Consider the following 24537-nt stretch of genomic DNA (forward strand, 5'->3'; position numbering starts at 1 on the left):
CATTTGCTATGACTATTCATGAACAAAGTCCCTGGACATGCACAGTAAGCAAGATGCTTCTAAGGACATGCAAGAGGTACCTCAAACATGCTGTGCAGACCCCTTGTGGATGTGGGCACATAGGAATCCTGATTTTAGACTTACTGTTCTTATTTCTGATCCTGGGATTCCCAGTAGCTCATTCAACACCACTTTTCCATCCAGACTGCCCAACTGGTGGCCAAGGTGGGCTTCTTCTGCTTAGAGAGAAACTTTCTGAGAAGATAAAAGGAGAGCATGTGTGGGGAAACCCAAGCATAAGGCAGCACTAACAACTATTTATGGTTGTAAACATTTATAATGTTCATCTCATGGCTATCACTTCCATGAAAGCATGCATCTAAGCATGGATAGTACTGGATTTCTGAACAGTGCAACACTGAACCTAAATAACTTAAATAGCTACTGAAGATGCTGCACTTGTTAAGCAGGCAGTCTAGCAGCATGTTCACTCTTTTCCCTAAGTGGCTGAGCAGCAATTTCCAGAAATTAAATCACCTTTGTTTATAATTGCTTTATATTGGGTGTTTGACTTTTAAATATTTAATAAGACTATCTTTTCTTCCATAATTTCCTAAATGTCAGTTAATTCTCTACAAATTTCTTTAAAATATTGTTCTCATATCTTTATTAGGAATATTGCTGTATTCTCAGTTTTCCACTTTATTTTTTTTAAATTATCTTGTCAGATATAATTATTATAAAATGCAATAATACCTAGTATAAAACCTTAGGAAAACTTTTTTTTTTTTTTTTTTAATTTATCTGAGAGAAGTCACATTGGGGTTTCCAGGAGAAATAGGCAAAATTCCCAATATGATTTTGCATTGGACTCATTTAGTGTTGTGCTTACATGCTACAAAAATGCACATTGCTTCTTTGGAAAAGCTGCAAAAGGGAGAGACAATCCACAAAAAGAATCAAAATCTGTGTTAGTTTTCAAATTGATCAAATTCTAACTATAGAATTGATATGCCTGAAAAATAATTTTCTCATGCATAAACATGCAAAGAGAAGGTGCAATTAAACAGAAAACATTTGTCCAAAGGTACCTACTGAAAGAACACAAGGCAATGGACATGTTAAAATGCCCACCTTCAGATGGAAAAGGAAAAATTCATAAGCAAAAACTTAATCTCACTCTTAAACCCCTTAATGTTTTGCTGAAGGATGAGGTGGGTTTGAACCCTCCTCAAGAAATACGGGAATTCAGTATGAGGTCCCAGCTATGAAAAATAACACAATAGGATGGAGTATTTCAGTGTACTATGCTGAGTGGAAGGGACTCTGCTTAAATGAAATCCCCATCTGGAAAATGCATTTCTCTAAATATATTGCTGCCAGATTATTTTCTCAGAGAAGGTGTGCAGTTGCACACATGTTCCAGGGACCTAGATGGGTCTAGCTATAAAAGAGGGAGTGTACTCTTGAGCCCTTCAGCAATACATTTTCTGATGGCACTCTGAAATATTTCTGGGGAAAACAGTAGTAAAAAGTGCAAAAGTAAATTTTCTAGGAACCCTATTAACACATTCTAAGAACATTCTTTGTTCTTTGAAGAAAAAAAAAAAAAACACTGTTGATCATAAAAGTCCTCTGATTCTCTATGGTATTCTACCTTGACAAACATGTATACATTGCAGAATAAAGCATCTAATTTTACTGCTTTTGAATTTCTTCAATGTGGGCAAATGCCATATGACAGTATAAACCAGCAAAAATCAGAGAGTATTTTGTGGGTGGTGATTTGGTCCTCTGGAATTTGATTTGGTTTTGTACAGTTTGTCATTTTCTGAGTCCTGATGCAGAAGGTTCTCTAAAAAGGTTTGTAAGAAGTACTTGCTTCTTCAAGCACTTAGCTGTGAAGTCACCTAATATCTGAGAAAGATTTGCTTGTAATATAATTCAGCAAATTAAAAGCAACCAAGATGCAAAGGAGATTAGAAGAGCAGATTAATTTCACGATTTCATACAATCAGTTTCTAGGACATAAGTTAAAAACTTCTAAATTATTTGGATTGGCTGGTAAAAAGAACACATGAAAACCGAGAATTCATTACATTGCCATATATAATGTCTTGTAAATACAAGAGTATCCTCTTATAAATCTGCAGTAGCATACATAACACTTCTGCATGCAATGTTAGCAAAAAAAATGAAATTCCACCCTTTCTAATTAAAGGGTATTTTAGAAAGGATTATATGAAAGTAGAAATGAAAAGACAAATAGCACTGCAGACAAAATTTAGGAAATTAATCAGGGATCTCATTTTATTCTCTTTTCCCCATTGTTTTGATTAATTAAAAGCTATTTTCTATTAAAACAAACAAAATGTGTGCACACACACAAAGCCCAAACAAAACAAAACAAAGCCCAACAAACACTATGGAGGTGAGAAGGAAAAAGAGTTTTAATAGTTCTCATGTTCATTAAAAAGAAAAAATTATTGAGTAAAATTTAAAAGCTCATACTGAAAATATATATGAACAGATGATGAAGCTCGAAGAAGGAAAAAGAAATCTACTTCATTCCATTTCTGTTCTGCAAAAATGCAAAAAATCAATTAACTTCAAACACTTAAAAATGACATTGGATTTACAGAAAGGATATGTTTTATTTGTCAGCATTCTATATGAAAAGTCTTTTTTCAACATTATTTTGCTGTACTTTCCTGTGAAGTGCTGAGGTTAGAAATTTCCTTGAAATAATCTCTACATCCTAACACTTCACCAGTGAAATTTTTCTTCTGATTAAACAGTTTTTCTTTAAAGCAGAAATGGCACCTCCCAAGCAAGGAAGCCTTAGAAGGTCACAGATTCTGTCTCCATAGGAGGCCAAGCTGTTTAGCAGAAAGTATGACCTACTGTGGAAACCAATGACCTAGTAAAAAAAAATAAACAGTGCTGTGCTGCAAAGTGGTGGAGCCAGCTGAGAAATAGAGACCTCAGTAATGAACTGCCTTCTTCCTACAGAGATCAAATCATGTTAAGCTATGCTATTAAAATAAATCACATTTTAAAAGTCTTTACCTGAGACACTAACTTAAATTATTAAACCACAAAAATATCAATTTTCTTTTTTTACCATATATGAACATGATTATTTTTTATTTGCAACAGACTGAAGTCCAAACTCTCAGCTCAACACCCACCTGAGAAAATATTTAAAATACGTATTTTTGCCATAGTAACTTAAAAATTATTTTAATGTACTAAATTAAAATTAATTAATTAATTAAAGACTCAGTGAATTATCTACTGATTTCAATGAACTTTGAATTGTGACCTCAGCTTGAGAACTCCATTTCTTATTAATATTGTCAAATAGCAATCAGTTAAAAAAGCTGGAAATAAGATGTCAAAGCATTAATTGTAGTTTACTCCTTTGGATATAATACAATAGTTTAATTATACAATATAATACATGAGTTTAATTCTCAGAGAAATTGTGACAATTGCCCCTCCCTATCAGTGGGGCTGTGACCATCTGTACTACCAACAGCCCTTTTAGTTAGCCAAACCACATAAAATCTCATTTAAGTTTAAGAGACAATGGGCAATGCTTCATGGCATTATTTTAAAGATAAACTTGGTTATTGCTCTGCAAAAGAAACCAAAAACTATGGGAAATAAAAGTTAAGGGGCATTGACTACATTTCAGCAGTGCTGCATTAAGTTGATGTGGCTGTGGCTTTAAAAAGAGGGTTAAAACTAACACAGCAACAAGGTTCAGTAGAGATTGGTCATCTAGAAATTGGGGTGTTTACATTGTTATATTCACATGTAATTACTGAGAAAGGCAGAAGTGCCAGTCACACAGCAGGTGCCCCACCATGGGGTGCTGCAGGGAGCAGTGCTGAGGTGCTGTGAGACTCACATATGAAGGATTAAAAGAAAGGCCTTGGAATGGCATCCAGCCCACAGAGCCAAATACAATTTAATCAAATTATCTTAAAAAGAATGAATCTTCTGTGATAGGCTGAGTTCAGGCTCCTGGAAAAAATATGGCTCCAGAGGCGAAGGTGAGGTGTTTCCCAGGAAAAGTTGCAAACACATTTTTTATTCAGTAACTGATCCTTCCTGTGCTGCTAGACTGACAATAAAACTAAAGAGAACAGCACTTGCAAGGCTATTATACTTCTGTAAAATACAAGATCATCTTAGGATAAATTTCTATTTCAAATAAACTTTTTCGGCTATGAAGAAATTCTGCATGTTGGGCTTCATATTCTGTATTTTGGCTTCTAAGAAAAAAATGTTTATGAGCTAAAAGAGCAGATGTCCCAAAGCTCACATCCTCAGCAAGAGAAGGAAGTTTGTCATACATATTTTTTAACACATTCTACTAAGCCTTTTAACAGATTATATTTCACAATAATTTCTAACCCCATCTACCTACAAAAATGTAGCAGGCGGTGCTCTCTTACAAGACTAACCATCTGAGAGGAAAAGTGTTCTGATTATATTGTTTTATTTCCAAGCAATGCCATAGATCTGGAGTTCAAACTGTTTGTGATATCCTTTGTCTTCCAAGCAGAGAAAGGACTGTATTTTCTTACTGTTACTGACGTTACAAGATTAATTTTATACGGGCTTGTGTCTGGAACTTTCTGCTCAGTTGTTTGATTTGTAGCTGCACAATATAATCCCCCTTCCACTTGAGCTAATATAAATTTCCCAGCCAAAATCAAGATTTACACTTACATTAATGAGTAAGACCTACTAATGTATTAAACCTCATAGCAACCCAGTAGTACAACTAATTAATATTATCACCAAACTTGTCATATCTAATACTTTCTTCAGAGAAATCAACCCAATCAGGTCTCCTACCTGCTTCTTTCAGACATTTTCAGTGCAGTGCCTCCGCAGAGCTGCTCTTGGTGTGCACAAAGACATCCATTGACCTGCTTCATGACACGTGGGGACCTGAAGAAGTGCTGATGTGTCCTTATGATGAAAAGAAACCTTTTAAAAGTCACAGTACCCAGCGACAAAATCACTTGTCAAGTTACAGATATTCTCAATTACATAAATCAACCATGCGGCAAAAAAAATTAGCTATAGACATGAAAGAGCAGGGACTGTGTCCGGAAAAGGAAAACAGAGCTGGCGAAGGGTCTAGAGTACAAGACTCACGAGGACTGGCTGTGGAAACTGGGAGTGTTTAGCATGGGGAAAAGGAGGGTCAGAGAGGACCTTACCTGAAAAATGTTGTGCTGAGTTGAGGGTCAGTCTCTTCTCTCTCAGGTTACAAGCATCAGGACAAGAGAAAATGGCCTTAGGTTGTGCCAGAGAAGGTTTAGCTTGGATATTACAAAAAATTTCTTCACCAAAAGGGTTATCAAGTGATGGAACAGGTTGCCTAGGGATGTGGAGGAGTCACCAAGCCTGGAGGCATTTGAAAGTCGTCCAGATGTGGTTCCTAGGGACATGGTTTAGTGGTGGGCTTAGCATCTCTGGGTTAACTGTTGGACCCTATTAACTTAAAAGAATTTTTTTCCAACCCAAAATGTTTCTATGATTCTGTGATCCAAGCAGAGCTCAGCATCTCTGTAGAAATTTTGTGATGCATAGTAAACATAGATGATCATCCTGTGGATACAAAGAATGAAATCCTCAATCATTGACACCCAATTGTTGGGCTAAGCATTAAACGCTCTCTCCTAATGCACACAAAATGTACATTAAAGGGGAAAATAAATTGTGAGATAGCATAGAAAATACTCAAATGTTCCTTGACTCATAGCTAGCTGGAGATTAGATTATTTAATAAGAAATTTACTGTGCTTCTGTAAAACTGCTTGTTAGGTCACATATTACAAACTTGGAAAAGCTGCTAGGAAAAAAAAAAAATCAAGAAATCAATTTCTAGTCCCTGTGGTGATGTATTCTAAGTGTGAACTGTGTTATGCCTGGGGAGCACAGATTTCAACCTTAAATAGAAAAATTCTGGCTTGTCTTAGCTTTTTGAAATATCTTTTTAGTTCAGATTTTCTTATGAGGATATGCCTTACTGTGAGAATGCCATGCTCCCATTTGTATTACCAAATACGAAATCCGTCTCACAGAAAATTATTTTTATTAGCTGTTCCAGAAGCAAATCCAAGTTCAAAAAGTTTGAAGAAATGGAAAAACTCCCTTAAGTTTTCCCTCAACAACTCATTCCAAGCTGTAAAAATGAGGATGGTGAAGGGACCAGAGGGGAAGCCTTAAAAGGAGGGGCTGAGGTCACCTGGTCTGGTCAGTCTAAAGAGGAGGAGACTGAGGGGAGACCTCATTGTGATCTTTAGCATCCTCATGAGAGGAAGAGGAGGGGCAGACACTGATCTCTTCACTCTCCGACCAGTGACAGGACCCAAGAGAATGGCATGAAGCTGTGTCGGGGAGGTTTAAGTTGGGTATCAGGTTCTTCCCCCAGAGGGTGGTTGGGCTCCCCAGGATAATGGTCACAGTCCCAAACCTGACAGAGCTCAGGAAGCATTTGAACAAAGGTCTCAGGAACATGATGTGACTCTTGGGGTGTCCTGTCCAGGGCCAGGAGCTGGACTTTGATGACCTTGAGGGGTCTTTACAACTCAGCTTATCCTATAAATCTGTGGCGAAAGATAGCAAGACTTATAAAAAAATCATTTTTTACTACAACTCATGAAAATCCAAAGGCAATACTTTAATTATTCAGTAATTTTAGATAGAATAGCAAAATCATTGAATCATTTGGGCTGGAAAAAGATGTCTAAGGTCATCAAGTCCATTAACCCAGCACTGCCAAATCCACCAGAGCTGCTCTACCTTACATTTGGAAATCAATAAAAGAAAGATTTAGGATTACATGAGAGACATCTGCTATCAGCTTCTCTCCAAGTACTATACAATATTAAGAAAGAGGAAGCAAGAAGAGAAACCTGTGCTGTTGTATTTCTGCATCCAAGTGTCACACATTATTGATTTACTTCCTTGAGGACCAGTAGGAAAACAAACCAAGACAAGCATGAATAAGCAAAGTCTATTTATAAATATATTTTTATATAGTTTAGGCCCAAAGTTTGTAGGTATAGACCAATATTTCACCTAAATATTAAGTAGCTGTGCTGACAACATGTTGGAGGATGACAGATGACATTGGCAGCTGCTGTAACAGGGAAGGACTTTTGCCAGAGCTGTCACTGTAGCTCAGAGCTGACAGCCAGCTCCAAGCGAGCCAGTCTGCCCTCGCCACCCTGGTGTAAGAGATACTGGGGGAAAGGTTTGACAAGCCCACACTTCTCCACACAGAAAACACAAACAAATATCGTGTCAGGGAATACACAGCATCTATAATTCATCCCACAGTTAAAGCAATTTTAAGTAAAGGCAACTACAGTTGGCACATCACATTTATAGCAGGTCAATTGGAGACTTTTAAAAACCTCAACCAAACCACTACAACCAGAAGCAAAACCCTCTCCATATTTCATCTTGTATGAGTAGTTAGAACTCCCTGAGTCATCTCCTTAAACAAAACCAAGTACACAGGTAATAAAAAGCAGAATATGATAAGATTTGAGATTTATCTGACTGAGAGATGTCATTATGGTGAGATGAACAAGGGAGAAGCAGGCTGATGATAAGCACTCACTTCCTGCTTCCAGTTTCTGAACCTGGCAAACTGGCAGAATAGCTGAAAACAACCTCTTCAGTTGTTACCAGCTGACAAAAACAGTTTAGACAGGTCGAGATACAACAAAAATGAATAGATTCCATTTCAGCAAGGTGACAAAATTAAAACGTTTTGACATGGTCTTAAAAAAAAATAGTTAAATAATAATAAAATATTAAAAGTTAATAAATTAATAATAATAATAATATTTAATAATTTTAAAAACTGATAAAAATCTCTACAGCTTCCAGAGGTGTTTTTATTTTCTGATTTTTGCTCATGATATGCTACTCTTACAATTTTTTGTGACTTTCTGTATAATTTTGAGCTTTGAAAACAACTCTGTTTAGTGACAGGTGCTATTTCTTTCTTCTCATTTAACTTAAGGATCTAACAGAAGAATAAACTTCTCCTTTTTAATGAGATTTAGAAAAAAATCCATAAAATCTTTCAAGAAATAAAATATTTTATATTTAGGGTGTAAGATTAGCAATAATGTTAATTTTGTCTAAAACAGCCTTACATCTCTCAGATCTTGAACCAACCTGCCACCAAAACCACAAATGTCTGGGTGACCTGTAACATTGATATCACTAATTAGCTGCAATCCTCCTGTACACCAGACAGAAGTAAAGATAATGAGAAGGTCAAGGACAGTGGCTGAAGAATTGGTATAACTTGTGTTGACTCCACAAAGACAGGGCCATTAGAGACTTTGAGGATGATATGCTTCTCTAACACAATAAATATTCCAGAGTCACTGAGAAGGAACAAGATTCCTGTCATTTTGACTGTTTTTCCATTCCCAGAGTATTAGAATAGTGACTTGCAGAAAAGCTGTAAAGCTTATCAACTCCTACTAGGGCTTCAAAATCAAAGCCAACATTTATGCAAATTCCCTGGTTTTAAGTGCATAGGACAGGTGCCTAGGTTTGGTACAGTAAAGTTCTCATTAATGCAAACTCATTAATGAACATACTAAAGAAAAAAACAGTTTGACTATTCCAAGTTACAAAAATAATGTTAAAAAAACCTAGATTTTATTTCTCATTTTTAGGGGTGCCCAATGTCTCTACACATTGCACTTATATCCTCTTCCATGCCCCACAGAACCACTTGTAACATGGAGATTATACAGTTACCTAAATCACAAAGGAATTCCAACAATGACTAAAAAGAACATACTGTGACTCCAAAGTGTTCTGATAAAAAGAAAACAAAAGAAATGCAAAATACTCCACAAAAAGGTACTTAATCCTTTCTGATGTGTGCAATAATCCCAGCACATGCTAACATCTTGCCCTACTTAATACATTAGTAATACTTTATGGTTTAACATTAGGAACATATTTAGGTAAACAGTTAATTGAGATTAAAACAACATTTCCAAATTATTCCCAAATCCTCATCCTCATAGGGTTCTCATTATATGCAGCTGAGTTCACCATCATTTCAGAGGTACCTTCTCTGAGGACTGTTATCAAATATTCATCACAAAGAGACTTAAACCTGCTCATCTAGGAACACCAGCTTAGTTCATGTTGGCTCATAACAAAGCACAGCTCCCAAGTAAACCTCGTATGGATTATTGATGAGAACTGGAAAAAAGGGGACTATCACCACTTGTGCAGCAGAGACAATGAGAAGAGCAGCAACCATGACATCCAACAGAAACTGGGATTTATCATGGCACCAAGTGTAAAGTGCAGGCTAAAATAGATATCACACAGGCCAGAGCCTGTGCTACATCTACAACAAAACCTGCAAAATATGGTTCATTGTAGCTGAAAGAGCCTGACAGCTGAAAATGAATCTTCATACCTGGCAGAACTTTTCATACACAGGAAGACTGCTGGAGCCTCTTTTTACAGTCAGGTTCCATGGTTTCAAATAAACCAAATTTTTATAAAAGCAAACAAACCAGCTCAAACCAAGAAAAACAAAGCAAAAGAAGAAAATAAACAACCATAAAACAAGCAATAAATATTGCTCAGTCAGAAATCCTTATCTTAAAAAGTCTATCATTATTGAAAATGGAAACTATTTTTAAAGAGTGTCTAGAGATGTTTTTAGTGCATATCTGTTGAAACTAAGAAGTTGAAATAATTTGAAAAACTGGATTTTATTTTTTCCCCTGAAAATTGCTGGGATGTCTTTTTGTTGTTTGTTTTCTGTTATAGTTTCTTAAAGCTGTTTATTCTTTTTTCCTCCCATTATTGATTTATTCAAAATTTATTTCAAGCTTTTTTTTTTTTTTTTTTTTTTTTTTTTTTTTTTTTTTTTTTTTTCAGTACCTTCACAAAACAAAAAGCAGCCAGGAACCTTGTGGTTATGAGAACTTCATGGGATACTAAGGTTGAAGTCAGTGCTGTGAATCACACCAAACATTGAAAATGTGGCCCTTGCACTGACTCCTGTGACAGACCCAGCTTCTGGCTATGTTATACAATCCCACACTATAACATTAGGACAGGGTTGTTTTGTTCTTTTTTGGGTTTTTTTTTTAATGCAGAAAAAACACCAAATATTCCTCAAAACAATGCCATGAATCTAGGGCCAGATAGATCATAGATAAATTCCTCAGCCTCTAGGCAAATTCATGCTGTATCTACAAAACACTCAAAATATTTTTCACAAGAGCTTATTCCAGCAAATTTTCACATGCTATAAAATAAATCTCTTCAAAATGAAAAAAAAAAAAAAAAAGAAGTTTTGTCAGTTCTTAGCATTACTGAGTAAGAGGGTAGAGACATATGTAAATCAGTCAGTAGAATAATCATGTCATAGACAATATACTAAACAAGCATATAATTTCCTTGATGATAGTTTAATGGTTACCTATTACTTTTTATAGAATGTTAAATGCAATGTCCTCCAATTAAACTATTTACAAATATCTGCGAAGCTAATTATCTTTTGATCATTAATCTGGCTTCTCTGCTTGTTTATTTGTTTTCAGAGACAGTTATCCACATTAGAACAGCCAAGCACCCGAGATCAGCGTGGCAGAGTGTTTTTCAGATTTTTCCAGGCTTATGACTATTTCCTGATGCTATTTGACAGATCTGTAGCACTTTATGCTCTGATATACTAGGACTATCCAGCTAAAAGTTTTGCAAACAATGTTGATTTTGAAGGTCAAAGAAATCATAAAGATATTCACAATTTTATTAAGTCTTAAAAATAATCTGACTGCTCTTTAGCTTTGACTTCAGTGTTTGGATTTAATTTTATTTAGCATTCATAGTTTTAAAATACTTCGCTGAACTGGAAATCATTCAAGGCTTTTGTGCCTGTGTGTATATGAGAAAAAGAATATAGGTGAGATCATTCTTAGGATTTAACATTGTTTTCCTCCTTAACATCAGGAAAACTTCATATTTTGCACAGAAAAGGAAGAAAACATGATGAAAACAGGAAAAGCAGCTTCACTGACTTCTAAAGTGTAGATGATCATGGACAGATGAGATAACATAGCATCAGTTGACTTGTGACAGAAAATCTTTAAATGTCTAAGAGGTAGGAAATGAATGAATTTTTGTTTTCCTCTGAGACTTTTGACACAAGTACATCTAACCAAAGCTCTCATTTGAAACCAGCATTTCATTTGCAATCTTGATGAATTACAAGAGTCTATGCAATTGAGCAGTACATTTTGTTTTAATTTAAAATTATTATTTAAAAATATCCTCCTCAAACTCAGGCTATTACACATTTCACCTGAAATGACTTTGTGAAAATAAAAAAAAAAAAACAAACCTGTATAATGTTCATAACATTAAAGATGATCTCCTGCCACATCTTTCCAGAGACCACTGATGTTCACCTTGAAACACAAAATGTTTCAAACTCAAATCTGTGTTAATATTGACCCAAAATTAAAGATCAACGGTGATAAACAGTGGCATAAGAGTCACAACACATAAAATCCAGTCTTGTTTGTGTGGGACAGCACTTTTCACATATTCAATTTATATGATTATGATTAGGGTCTGTAGGCTATATACAAACTAAAAGGTCACGGCTATCTCCTTTTATAGTCTTTGTGCACAATTTTATGGATGGAAATATTTTTGAGCACACCTTTGGTTTGCTCTACAACATACTTGAATAAGTTTTTTTTAAAATAGCACAAATATCTCACATAAACTGTGACACTTTTCAGAGGAGTTTCTTAAAGCACACTGTGAATTTGATATTAAACAATTCCATATGTTTGCCTCGAATTTGTGGCTAATTACAGCTAGTTTATTTTGCACCTTCTCCTCGGTCATGAACCTTTCAGAAAATGACTGAAGAAAAAATCATGGAGTTCAGGAACCTACAATTGTTAAATATGCAGGTTTTATGAGCCACAAGGCAATCTCAGGGAGTATTTTAGCATCTTTTTCTCTTTTTGTTCTCACTAGCAGCAATGCCAATATGAGATCATCCGGTGCAACGCAATAATTCTATCACCACCTTACAGACTTCTGTGTATATCCAATTACATGGACTCTTCTGTAACAGACTGAAAAATACTCTTTTTATTGAAGTATATTTTCAAAAGGTTTTATTGATAAATTATAAAATTAACATTACTTTTAATTTTAAAAGTATGTAATTTGACTTTGTATTTCTTTTCAATGGATTCCATAAATATTTTGGTTTTTATTTTTGTTCTTCTCAGATAAACTTTTTTAAATTTATATTGTCTCTATAAGATATAGATATATTTACAAATACTCTAATAACATTAACATTTAAAAATACCCTGTATTGAACCATCATCAAAGACTAGGAAATGTTCTATTGCTACTCACATATCACAAAACTGATAAAGTCAATTAATGATTTACTTTATTTGTGGAAATCATTAGGAATGGAATTTCCCTCTGGTGATTAATGTTTTTATAGTTCAAATCATCTTTTTTGCTGGTGGGCAAAGTTCAAAATTCTGATGGTTTGAAAAAAAATAAGCAGAAGTGATAAACACTACTGTGTTCCAATTTCAATTCCTCCAAAAAAAGATATCTTTAAAATACTTTGAAACCATAATGCATCATGTTTTGGAAAATTATACTTTATAATACACAACAAGGCAAAACTGTGAAATATCCCTGCAACATAAGAATTGTATGTTTCAACAGGATCATTTCCTTCCCTGGCAGAATTATGGAGCACACAGCAGGAGCCAAATGCAGCATTATCTGTGATCATTGTAATGGGACGTGCTGATAGAAGTTGCAATTGTTCCTTCTACTCCATCTCTCTTCCGCCCTTGTTAAAAAGTGTGACAAATGAGAAGCCCAGGCTTTCTGATGAAGAGGTAATGATGGCTACATGCAGATGAAAATTTATTATCCTACCTTTGGTTTTCCCTTAAACAGACATCTTTAATATATTCTTCCTCTTGAGAATCCCACTGCCACCTAATCTGTAGTCTTAACAGCCTAAACAAGCAACCACTTTATTAATATTAAAAAGACATTTCAATATTTATAACACATAGCAAGACTAAGGGGAAGTGAAATAATGGGCAGCTCAGCATTCAGATGCTAAATCTAAGTGACTGAGAAAGTACATTACAAATGGGTACAGATGGATATCAAAAAAAAGCAGGAGAGAGAGGCAGAAGGAATGTCTTTTGACTATGCTACAGAGCATCCTGCTTTCCAGATATGCTCAGGTCTGCTCTGGCTTTTGGTGAGAAGCATATTTCAATTGTATTTTTAATATACATACTCATATTATTTTAATTTTGTATTAAGACCCTTGACATGCAAGAATTTGTAACACTTTACAGGTATTATCAACATCTGTCACTAGTCTGGAGTTACACTTTCCTATTCAGATATTCTAATGCTCCATAGAGATCTGGGAGTCAAAGTAGATCAAAACCCAATGCCAGCTTTCTTTGCATAAACACAAACAAGCAATTATCTACATTGTCACCTAATCACCCTGAAGTGTCTTACATTAATAAAATAAATTGATTTTTCAAGTTTCACAGTAGAAGTCCAGCTTTCCAAGGTCACCCCAACATCACTGAACAAGTCTCACAGGACATGATAAGCATTTTGACCTGAAAGTGGATGGCTGAATTCCACTCACCAGACATATGATGGAAACCATTCACAATAACATGTACTCAACAGGATTCCTGTATTGCACAGTGAAAATACTGGGGCTGCTTTACTCACTGTGTACATGAAGTTCAGTCTCTTTCATCCAGGACTCTCTGCTCATTCTGACCCGAAGTCCAGGTGTTACATCCTGTGTGTCAGGCAGTTGGATATGGCTAAAGTCCAGCAGTCTGGTGCCAGCTCCTATAACCAAAGGCTGGACCCCAACTTTCCAAACCCACAGTGCCTCCTTTTCCTTTTACCTTCCCAGAGGACACAGCAGCCTCTCATCTGAGAAGTTATGACAACTGAGTCAGCTGTCTCCTCATCCTTTTTACTCTGTGGAGAAAGTGAACAACAGGATAAGCTAGGTAGCCGTCCTTCACAGCTGCTTGGAAATAAATTCCTTAGGATATATATTCCCTGTTTATGTTAAATTTTGTCTTAAACTTGCAAAGAAAGTCTTAAGTTCTTCTCTTAACTTTCCACATCACTTTGAAGATCCTCTTCAACTCTTTGAGTTGGATCCCACCATAAGGGAAGTCACTGTTTCCATCTCTTTATTAATTTGTAATAATGTTACTTACCTAATGCATAAAGAAAGTTGCTGCCCTGTTTTTTTTTTTTTTTTTTGTTGTTTGTTTGGTTTTGGTGGTGTTTTTTTTTTTGTTTTGTTTTGGATTTTTTTTGTTTTTATTTTTTTGGTTTTTTGTTTTTTAAAGCCAAAGGTACTTTCCCAACAAAAAAAATTCTTTCATCCTTCTTGGGTTGGATGTTTGGTTTTTTTTGTTATCTTTGAGGAGGATGCAAACATATCCCTTTTTCAAACACTTTTTCAAATAAATCAATTAATTCTTCTGCTATAAAAAATGGGTAGCATTCTCTCAGGTTTTGACGGTGCAGCTCCTTTGTTCAACACCTAGCACAAGTCTGGAACTGGATTTCTTTATATTTTTTGAAAGATTTTAATACTGCAGAAAAAGGAAACTAATTGTGTTCAGTTTAGTATGATTGCCAGTTTTTAGCACAAAACCAATCATTGCAAGAACAAAATGAGAAATACATTGAATATGCAACAAATGAAAATTGAATTACGTCTTCAGATAGTATCTGCAGGTACACAGCCAAACCACTGTGCCCAAACATGCTATTTTAATAAGAAAACTTTTATTTGTTTAATTTTATTATTTTACAGTTTTCATATACCACTTAAGCACCTCTAATTGCAGCCTGCTACTGAACCTCTTGCTCTTAGATCAGAGAGAACAAGTAGATACTGACAAAAGCTCCTCTGCTCAAAGCTGTTCTGCTTCAGAGGACACGTATCCACATTCGGGGAATCCTGAACTTGAGTTAGTAGGATCAATATTTCAGTCAGTATCAGCTGTGCCTACAGAGATTCTGAACCAAAGCTTCCTCACATCCTTGCAGTCAGACACTCGGGAAAGGAGCTTATTCCGCTGTGCAGGCATGCCTCTCGTCTCACAGATTTTTTTTTTTTTTTGTCCTTCAGCTGTTTTGCCAAAGACAATCATCACCAAACCTGCTTGTACATTGTTACTTACTATTATTTCCTTCCTTGCTGAAATGCTATGCAAGGGGCTAATTATGTATCAGTTTCTTCTATTCTCGTGTAGGAAGTATAACCACTTGCAATACCTTGATGACTGTTCTAAGCTAATTTTGGAGGTGCATATAGTAATTATTTTTGTACAAAATTATGTCAGCTATATAAAAAAAATTAACCTGAGGAGAAAGTGGATAGCCCAGAAATGGCAATAAGCTACAGAACTTCACATACCTGATTAACTGGTTTAAATCTAGTGAAACTAGATTAAAGCTAACACCCATGTGAAGACTATTACAACCATAATGTTACTTGCCCCAACATCCAAGTATTTCTCTTCACTCTGTCTTGTCCCACGTGCCCATATCCATGGCCAGCTTCCATCCTGCACTAGTTATTTCACTCCATTGTGGGCAGTGCACAGGTCACCATTTGGAAGGCTGACAGAGACTTGTCAGGTGGGTATTTTGCTTATCCTACAAGAGTTTAGAGAGTGGTAGCAGGCGGTGGCAAAGTCTACACATCAAGTAGACCAATTTCCCAGTGTGGAAGGTGTTTCTACAGATAACCACAGCTTAGCATTTTTCATCCCAAGGCTCACAGAAAACCTGCTTCCCCTGTGCCACCACATGTTAAAATGTCAGATGTGACCTGACAAGAAGAGCAAGTTGCCCACAATAAATTAGGAAGTACTGCTGCCAGTGGGAGAGTAATGAATAGGAAACATTGCCACAGCAGGGTAACATGTTGGAGTAGGGTTAGAGTAAAATATCCTGTAACAACCCATGAGTCCTTTCCTTTTTCCTGGCAGTTAAGAGACAAATGACCAAAATTTGACTCTAGAGCAACAGTTTCTGAAGAAGTGAAGTGTTTATCGATCTTGGCTAGAGCTTAAAATAAAAAAGGAACAAGCATTTGAGAGTTGCAATGCTGGATAATTGCTTGATAAATTATGCTAATAAAAATAATCTATCCTCTAGCTCTTACTTTCACTGCCCATTCACAAAATGGACTAAGCAGTACTGGTATGATGAAGAAGGAATTTTTGCACTAGAGCTATTTTTATCATAGCTTTGGTGTAAACAAACATCTTCAGCTTCAAAACTACCATTTTGCCTTCTTTCACAAACAGTAGATCAAGTGGAATTGCTTTTAACAATGCTTATTTGTATTGCAAAATGAGATTTTTATTATTTCCAGTAAAATAAACTGAATCAGCTATCCTGCAATTTTTCTGTAGCACATTTATTTTTTTCTAAAGAGAGGGACATTCAAATCTCATTTTAGAAAACCCAGCCATGTACTGTAAACCCAAACTTGCTTGAGAGAAAAGTTAAAGGTCCTTTCTTAGTAATTGTTTAGGGAAGGATCAGAATCATGTTAAAAAGCCTAATGTGTTGCTTTCCTGAAAATGTTTTCAGCTCCAAGCATCATTTTGAATGAACTGCCTTGTCATTGGCACAGAAGATAATTATCCCAGTCCCACCCAAAGAACTGAGCTTGAGCCAGCAAGGACAGCTGAGCTCAAAATTAAACAAATGCCGTCTTGAAATTGAAGATATTGTACCATGTTTCCAGTAAGATCTTACTGAGTTTTTAGCCACTTTTAGACATTCTAAAGGGTGTCACATGCCACTGACCTACAAGCAGTGTGTAGGAAGGGCAAAACTAAACACTTAACCAGTTAACAGTAGGAACAACACTCTTACACAAGTCTCATTCAATTGAATGTACTACCTACATTCAATGTCCTCCATGCAATCAGAACATGTCAAGCCTGCAAATTATCTAGATGATGGCTCTTTAAGAAAGCTCCTGGTCAAGAGCAACAAGTGAATGACAGTAAAAATACAGTACCAAACAAAATTAACAGCATAAAAAATAATGTGTTCTTATGTAACTTGCTTCTTATGGAAAACTTTGTCCTGGCCTCATGCAATGTCAGAACTGGGTGGGTACAGAAGCAGAATAAACTAGTTATGTCCAACCCTAATGACTGCTTAGACTGATCCCAGTTTTAAAATAAGTGATTTTTTTTTTTTTAATTCTGTTTTTTAGCTAACTCATTGTCAAGATAACATCCTTTATTAAGGAATCATTTAAAAGGGAGTCATTGTGAGGTTTAATTTAGAAACTCATCAAAAGTCAAGCCTGAACATGAAAACTAGATTCACAAATCCAACACTTAGCATTTGCAGAGACAACATCATTTCTTTTCCATTAAAGTTAATTATTTGTATGCAAGAAGTCTTTTCAAAGCTCAAAGGAAGTATTAAACCCAGTAATCAACATGTCCTTGAAATTTATCTTTTAGACAGTCAACTGCAGACAAACAACATATGCTTTATGTCATACAGATTCAAAGAGAGTCTCTAAAGTCCCAACACACTGGAGATACTAGAAGATACACATTTTATTCACTGAATTGTACCTTTCAGTTACTCACCTCTGCATATCCTGGAAGATAACATGTAATTTAAAGTATACTGTTGCCCAGTCAGCATGGTGAAAAAGAATGTTTAATATTCAGGTTATTTGACAAAATCATAGATGCAGCAAGAGTGGTATCTGCAATAGATATGAAAGACCATCTGTGCTTTTAATTTGACAAATATTTCATTAAAATATAAGTTAAAATTCAAATTCTAGGCATGTTAAATGATTGCTTTATGGAGGCCCTAGTCAGGAAGTAAAGGAAGAAACTTCTAACCAGGTCCTGACTCATAACAAGGTGTGGCTCAAGAGCTGTGATTAAAGAGATGTGATTAAAGAGATCTGATTAAAGATCTCCCCTGCATAACTCAAGCAGACAAAACCATGTCTAGGTTGGACATCCATAGGAACAAACAGACTTGCAAAGTCTGCTATTGCTTGGTACTACAAAATGTGAAAAGCAGAATAACAAAGAATAAGGAAGTTGTTAAAATCTGTGAAGGACAGTCAAAAGTTTTGAGCAGTAGGCTCAAAATTGTTTAAAACAATATTAGAGACATAAATCATAGGTACACCGATTCTAAAAGAAATTATGAAGTTGAGAAAATTTAGTTAAATATCAAAGTAGGAGAAGGCAGTATAAATCCGTAAGTCAGCTTTCAAATAGTGAAGATGTGTGCAAATGAGGAAGATAGAAAGGTTCTTAATCTTTAGCAGCTTTTCGCAGGCTAAACATGAGCTTGAAAAACAACTTTCAAAGAACTAAAACCAGATAATACAGATTAAAATATTTTTAAATTTTCAAACACATAAAAAGAAAGATGCCTGCAAAAAGACCACAGAAGAAGTAGAATTTAAGTGTAACAGAGTATGAAAAGTAGATAATGCTAAAGCTATTTTTTTAATCTATGCATCCACTTGGGTATTCTGAAAAACTATTCTGAAAAACCTTGCTTTGCAAGGTAAATAGCAGTGATCTGTGCCAAGCTGAAATACTGGTAGAAGAATTTATTAAGTTGACAAAATGATTTTTCAGTAACAGATGGCATAGAATTCAAAAGGAAATCAAGGGTTAAACAGCTGATCTCTTGCTCATAATAAAGAATTGGATTAGTGAACTTTGGAATAAAATACATCATGAAGGTTCAATACAGCTCTTCTAAAGAGAAATATTTCCTTCCCAATTATAGTGTCTTCTGAAGAAATGATCAAGCATAGTGATAAATCAGATTTGCATCTCATCCCTTGGAATGCCAAAAGGTGTCTCACAGGTTCAAAACAGAACACTTCTAGGCATAGGATGATAGCAAATGTCCTCACACAGTTGGAAAACAAACTTAAAGAAAAGTGACTAGATTTTACAGAGCCAGAAGTGCCTAGTGGAGAGTTATGAGTTATATTCATAAATTGATACAGAAACCTGGATGAACAATGAAGGAAGTACTGTGCTGATGATCCTGACATATTCACAGTAACAAAAACAATGACTATGAACAAACAGAGAAACTTAGAAGATTCTGCTTTGGGCTAATAAAATTCATCATAGATAAATACAAAAGCTATTTGTGTATGGGAAAAAAAATCGACTCTACAAATACATTTTAAAGCTCTGTCCAATCAGGTGCATCAGTAAAATGATCAATGGAAATTAAAAAAAAAATAAAACAAGGAGTTTGTGAATAATTAGGAAAGAAACAGAAAATAAGTCAGATTTCATTATGGCTATGTAGAAAAATATGCTGTACCTTCCTGTTAAATGCTCTAAGTTCTCACATCAAAAAGGGCACATTGAAAATGAGAAGTTTTACAGGAGAATGGCAGTGATTATCAAGGTAAGAAATGTTTCTGTACAAGAAGAAACAACACAGACTCGGACCCTTCAGCCTGAAAAAGACACGGCAGGGTGAGGGGTACATGGCACAAACACACATAGCCACGAGCAGAACATGCAGAGCAAGTAATGACCTTGCTCTCATCCCAGGAAGAGTTGCAGCACATAAAATCTGGTGTACAGCTAAAGGAAAAGTAAAATCCTTTGAAGGTGATAAAATGCAAAGTGTTACTAGTTGCTAGGAAAGCCTCTGACCAGAGGCCATGGGATTTTGGGACAGCATTCCAGGGAATGCCACTGCACTTTTGCCATATTCTGGAGATCCACTGCTAGCCTTTGTCAGAGAGAAGACTGTCAGGCATGGTCTGAACTGATTTGGTCTCTCTCATGTCACTCATGTAACACTTAGACCATTCATTACTTCCAAACTGAATGAAATATTTCACTGTAGCCCCCATGAGTGAGGATTTTCTTCTTTGTACATTTAACGTACTCAGAAAAGAGACAGCACTAGATATATTTGACTAAATACATAAGAAATGGCTGGAACAATATTTCATGTCAGTTTGCACAATGAGCAAAATGTATTTACTAAAAATCTCTTTCTTTTCTTTCTAATCATTCAGGTGTTCCCCAATCACTTCAAAAGAGCTGATAGCATCAGGCAGATTTCCAGCTGTGTTTTATCTGAAACCAGGAAATAATGTGTAAGCTTGCTCATGGAATAATGAACAAGCAATTAACAGAATCAAGACAGTTTCCAAATGGATCCTGTCTCTCTTCACATATCAGTAGTGCACTCAAAAAAATCTGTAGCTATTTTTATCTATAATCTAGTTTCTCTAGGACTGATTTTTAGTTCATTGGTTCAGAATTACTGTGCTTCTGGCAGGGTGAGGTGAGCTCCCAAAACTATGGGAGCTGATAAAATTCACAGTAAATAAGATTGTTCAGGTTATCCACTCTGTAACATCTGCATCACATTATTTTGTACTTGTGAACAAAAACTCTTAACAGATGTTCCCATATATATGAATGCTTCTGTAGAGGCAGTTAAAACTGCTTAGAAAGGCTATCATAATCCACTAGCCATAAGGGAAAATGGAAAATAAAAGTTTTAATAGATGGTACTCTTCAATGTATCGGCTCAAAAAAAAAAATCCTAAGAATCTTTTATTAGATTTTTTAAGATAGCAATTATCATGCAATGATGGTAAAAATGACTGAAGAAATTAATTTAAAAGTAATTATTTTAAGAATTATACAACTATATTTCTACAGCTAGAAATGATATATTACAAATAATGAAGAAAGCACACAACCTTGGGAACTCATCTCTCAGTAACTTAGAAGATAACTCCATCATCTCTGATTTCTCCTCTTCCTCTCAATTGTACAGTTCTATTCTGTAAATCTCTCAGAATTTAGGAAGAAAACAGACCAAAAAAAAAAGTATTTAAAAGAGCTCTGTCTTAGAAATTTCAGACTTTCTTTTCAATATGAAATCCTGGAAGGGTAAGGAACAAAATAACTAATTTAACTAATTTAGAGACTGTACCACTTACCTTGGGGTAACTGCTAATTCTGGCTGTTCTAATGGGATTTAGGAGGTGTGCTGGAGGTCTCATGGAAGGAAAAAAAAAAAAAAAACATTGGATTATTGTATGAAATAATTCTGAAAACATTGGGGATTTTTTTCTCTGATTTCAACATAGCTTGTTTCTATTGCTGTTGCATTTTTTGCTTTCACAACATTTTATTTGATTTGACCCCTTTGATACTATATCACATTGCAATAAAAAGAGATGCATTTCTCAGTGAGGAAATGACAAAGCTGTGGCAGCTTCACATAGTGGTTGTTAAAACAGAGTTGATGAAACATTCTGTTTGTTGTTTGGTAGCTTAGCTACTTCATCAAGCATTCTGCTTATTTCCCCTCATTACTGGAATTATGCCTTTCAGCTATGGAGACCAAGAACATTAATATATGATTTAGGCAACAAGAATATTAAAAGTGTGTGTGAATGAAATACTGAGTAGGCTAAAAAGAAAATGGGACAAAGCTGAGCATCCTCATTCTCCTGGTGCATCATACAGATCTTACACACTGTTTTAAGGATACATGTTCAAAACAAAGAATTAGGTTTTTTGTTTTTTGTTTTGTGGTTTTTTTTTGTGTGTTTTTTTTTTTGTTGTTGTTGTTGTTTGTTTGTTTGTTTTTATTAGCAGAAGCTCTACATAGCCTTTCTACCTGCAAAATAAGGAAATAAATGAAAATTCTTCATTTTTTTCAGTCTCCTGAAGGATAGAAAGAGTAACATTTTATTTTAGAATTCCTTGATCTTTAGTTTCTATCACACACTAGTTCTGGGGCTTTTTCTGACTTGTTGATTGCAACACCCCTGAACCTAAAGGAAAACAAACCACTCCCTCTACACACACCCCAAAAGCAACAAGCACTCACATTTCAAAGTATCTGGGAGTATCATTCCATGATGAATACAAAGAAGACCATATGTCTGAATAGACAGGTACATAATGAGCATTATTAATATAGGATTGAACTGCAAGAACAAGAAAAGATAAAATTGATTTCTATCTCATTGGCTTTTTGCATTTTATGTTTAGAAACCAGTCTCAATACTGCCAAGTAATAACTTCAAAAATTCTAAGCATTCAAATTTTCAAAGCATGGATTAGTAAAATGAATCAGGATTGCCATCACAGTTCCTGCTAAAGGTATGGCTAAACAAAACTCCCATGATCCTTAATGAGATAAAATTAGGTCAATGCTGAAAGTTTCCATTTCTGTGAAGTGAAAAAGCACAACACCACCAACATTTTTGCTATAAATCCAAAGCTGATAAAAAAAAATCTGCATGCTTTTCCTGGTATGTTCGGCATAGAAAAGAACATGGTTGAGAAAACCATGGGAAAACACCAGCTTTTCCATAAGCAGCAGGGAACAATTGTGGAATGATGATGCTCCAAGGAAAGCACAGTTCCTCCAATCACTTCAGACCTTGATGAAAGAAAACGACACAAGTCTGGCAAAGTGACAAAATATATGGGACATGTAGATTTTAAGGATTTTTGTCAGCTATTCCATGTGTGTAGTTATGATCAGATATACAGATGGAGAACACAATGCTAAAATTACAAGAACATCAATTTTGTGGTTTAGTAGTTTGGTGTTGCACCCAGGAGGCTGTCCGTGCCCTAAATTGCAGGCTCCAACAAATACTTTATATCTATATCTATCTATATCTATATCAATCTATATCTATCTATCTATCTATCTATATCTATATCTATATCTATATCTATATCTATATCTATCTATATCTATATCATCTATATCTATATCTATATCATCTATATCTATATCTATATCTATCTATCTATATATATATTTATATACAAACACATATGCCTGTATGTATTAATATGTAAATTATTTCTTTTTTCCTTCTAAATAATAATAGCATTTTCTCTAGCCACTGTTAACTCTGAATTTCTTACAGGCCTCATAATAGAAATTTTTATCTGAAAAACTGATTTAGAAAATGTACATCTAAGCTTTACATCTCTTTAGGAAACATCATGAACAAAGCTGTGATAGAGATGGACAAAGAGATAGAAAACAGTGTTACAGAAGTTAGACAACCAGGGAGTATCATAATTGTGAATGACCTTAAAAATAAGGAAAAGTCATCTGAATTGAAATTGCTATGAACTGGAAGCCAAAAGATGGATTTGAGGAATGCAGATATTATTGAAGAGGTAATAAAAGTAAACAAGATTAGTACTGAAAGTTGTAGTACTATGGTTTTGATTGACAGGTAAGGATGGTGCTATCCCATAACTATGAGGAAAAAAAAAAATTGGAAGGGTACAGGAGAAAATTAAATTCTGGATGGATAGACAGACTTTAGGAAACCAGATGCTATAGAGGTTATGGGTCAGGGGGAAAAAAGCCTGAAAGGATGAGGATAAATTGGTTCTGGAAATATAATTTTCAGAATACTACATAGCTTGGGAATGCATCCAGTAATCAGACTTAGTCTTACAAAGACAGATTGCTCAAGTAAGTCTTACTGTGTTGTTGCATCTTCCCTGATTTTCTGGGAAGCAGAAGAAGTCTAAAATTTATCCCAGAATAAATATCCTTCTTTCAAATTGCACCTGGATATCCTAAGAAACTTAGCTTATTCACAGGCTTGCTGCCTACCTTCCCAGTGAAAACCTTTTCAATAAATCACCTAAATTCAACTGTGTAAGTCTGGTTGCATCAGAAACATTAAGTCTCAGAAAATCAGCTTCTGGGTAGGAAAAAAATGGTTTTATCCCTGCAGAATGACCAACTGAGTTCTCATTCCTCAGCTGGTCAATCAAGCAGCCATACATATTCATTTCAATAAATTAGCTCAGTAGCAGCCTGAAAGAAGTCACAAAGTATTTTTCTATCTGTCTGGGGATCCGGACACCCGAGAAGGTCAAGGTGCAGTTGAAGAATATAGGGAGTAGAGGAAAAGAGGGAAAAAAAAGAAAAGAAAAGGAGCTGGAAAAAAAAAGCACCTATTAGATATAAACCCTTAGAAACAGAGAACCATGAATTGCAATGCTCACAAAACAACTTCCTTTAGAAGATTTTCCCTTTGAGGTGTGTATAAAAGAGAAAACAAAGAAAAATATCTGTTACTCTCTTTATGAGTAGTTTTTCCTTCTCCAGTGTTCATGACTTAGATCAATTACAGGTACATCAGAGTTCAGGTTTACTCACTCTGCATCCAGCACATTGGTATTGTGCACTTCTACTGCTTAAAGTTTCCCTTTGCCTTGAATGTTTCATCAACTGTATGAGACAAGATTCCAGTTTAGATAGTTACAGTAGGTGTAGACTAAGAATTGCAGACCCCTCGTG

The sequence above is a fragment of the Vidua chalybeata genome, chromosome 2, assembly GCF_026979565.1.
Source record: "Vidua chalybeata isolate OUT-0048 chromosome 2, bVidCha1 merged haplotype, whole genome shotgun sequence".
NCBI lineage: Eukaryota > Metazoa > Chordata > Aves > Passeriformes > Viduidae > Vidua > Vidua chalybeata.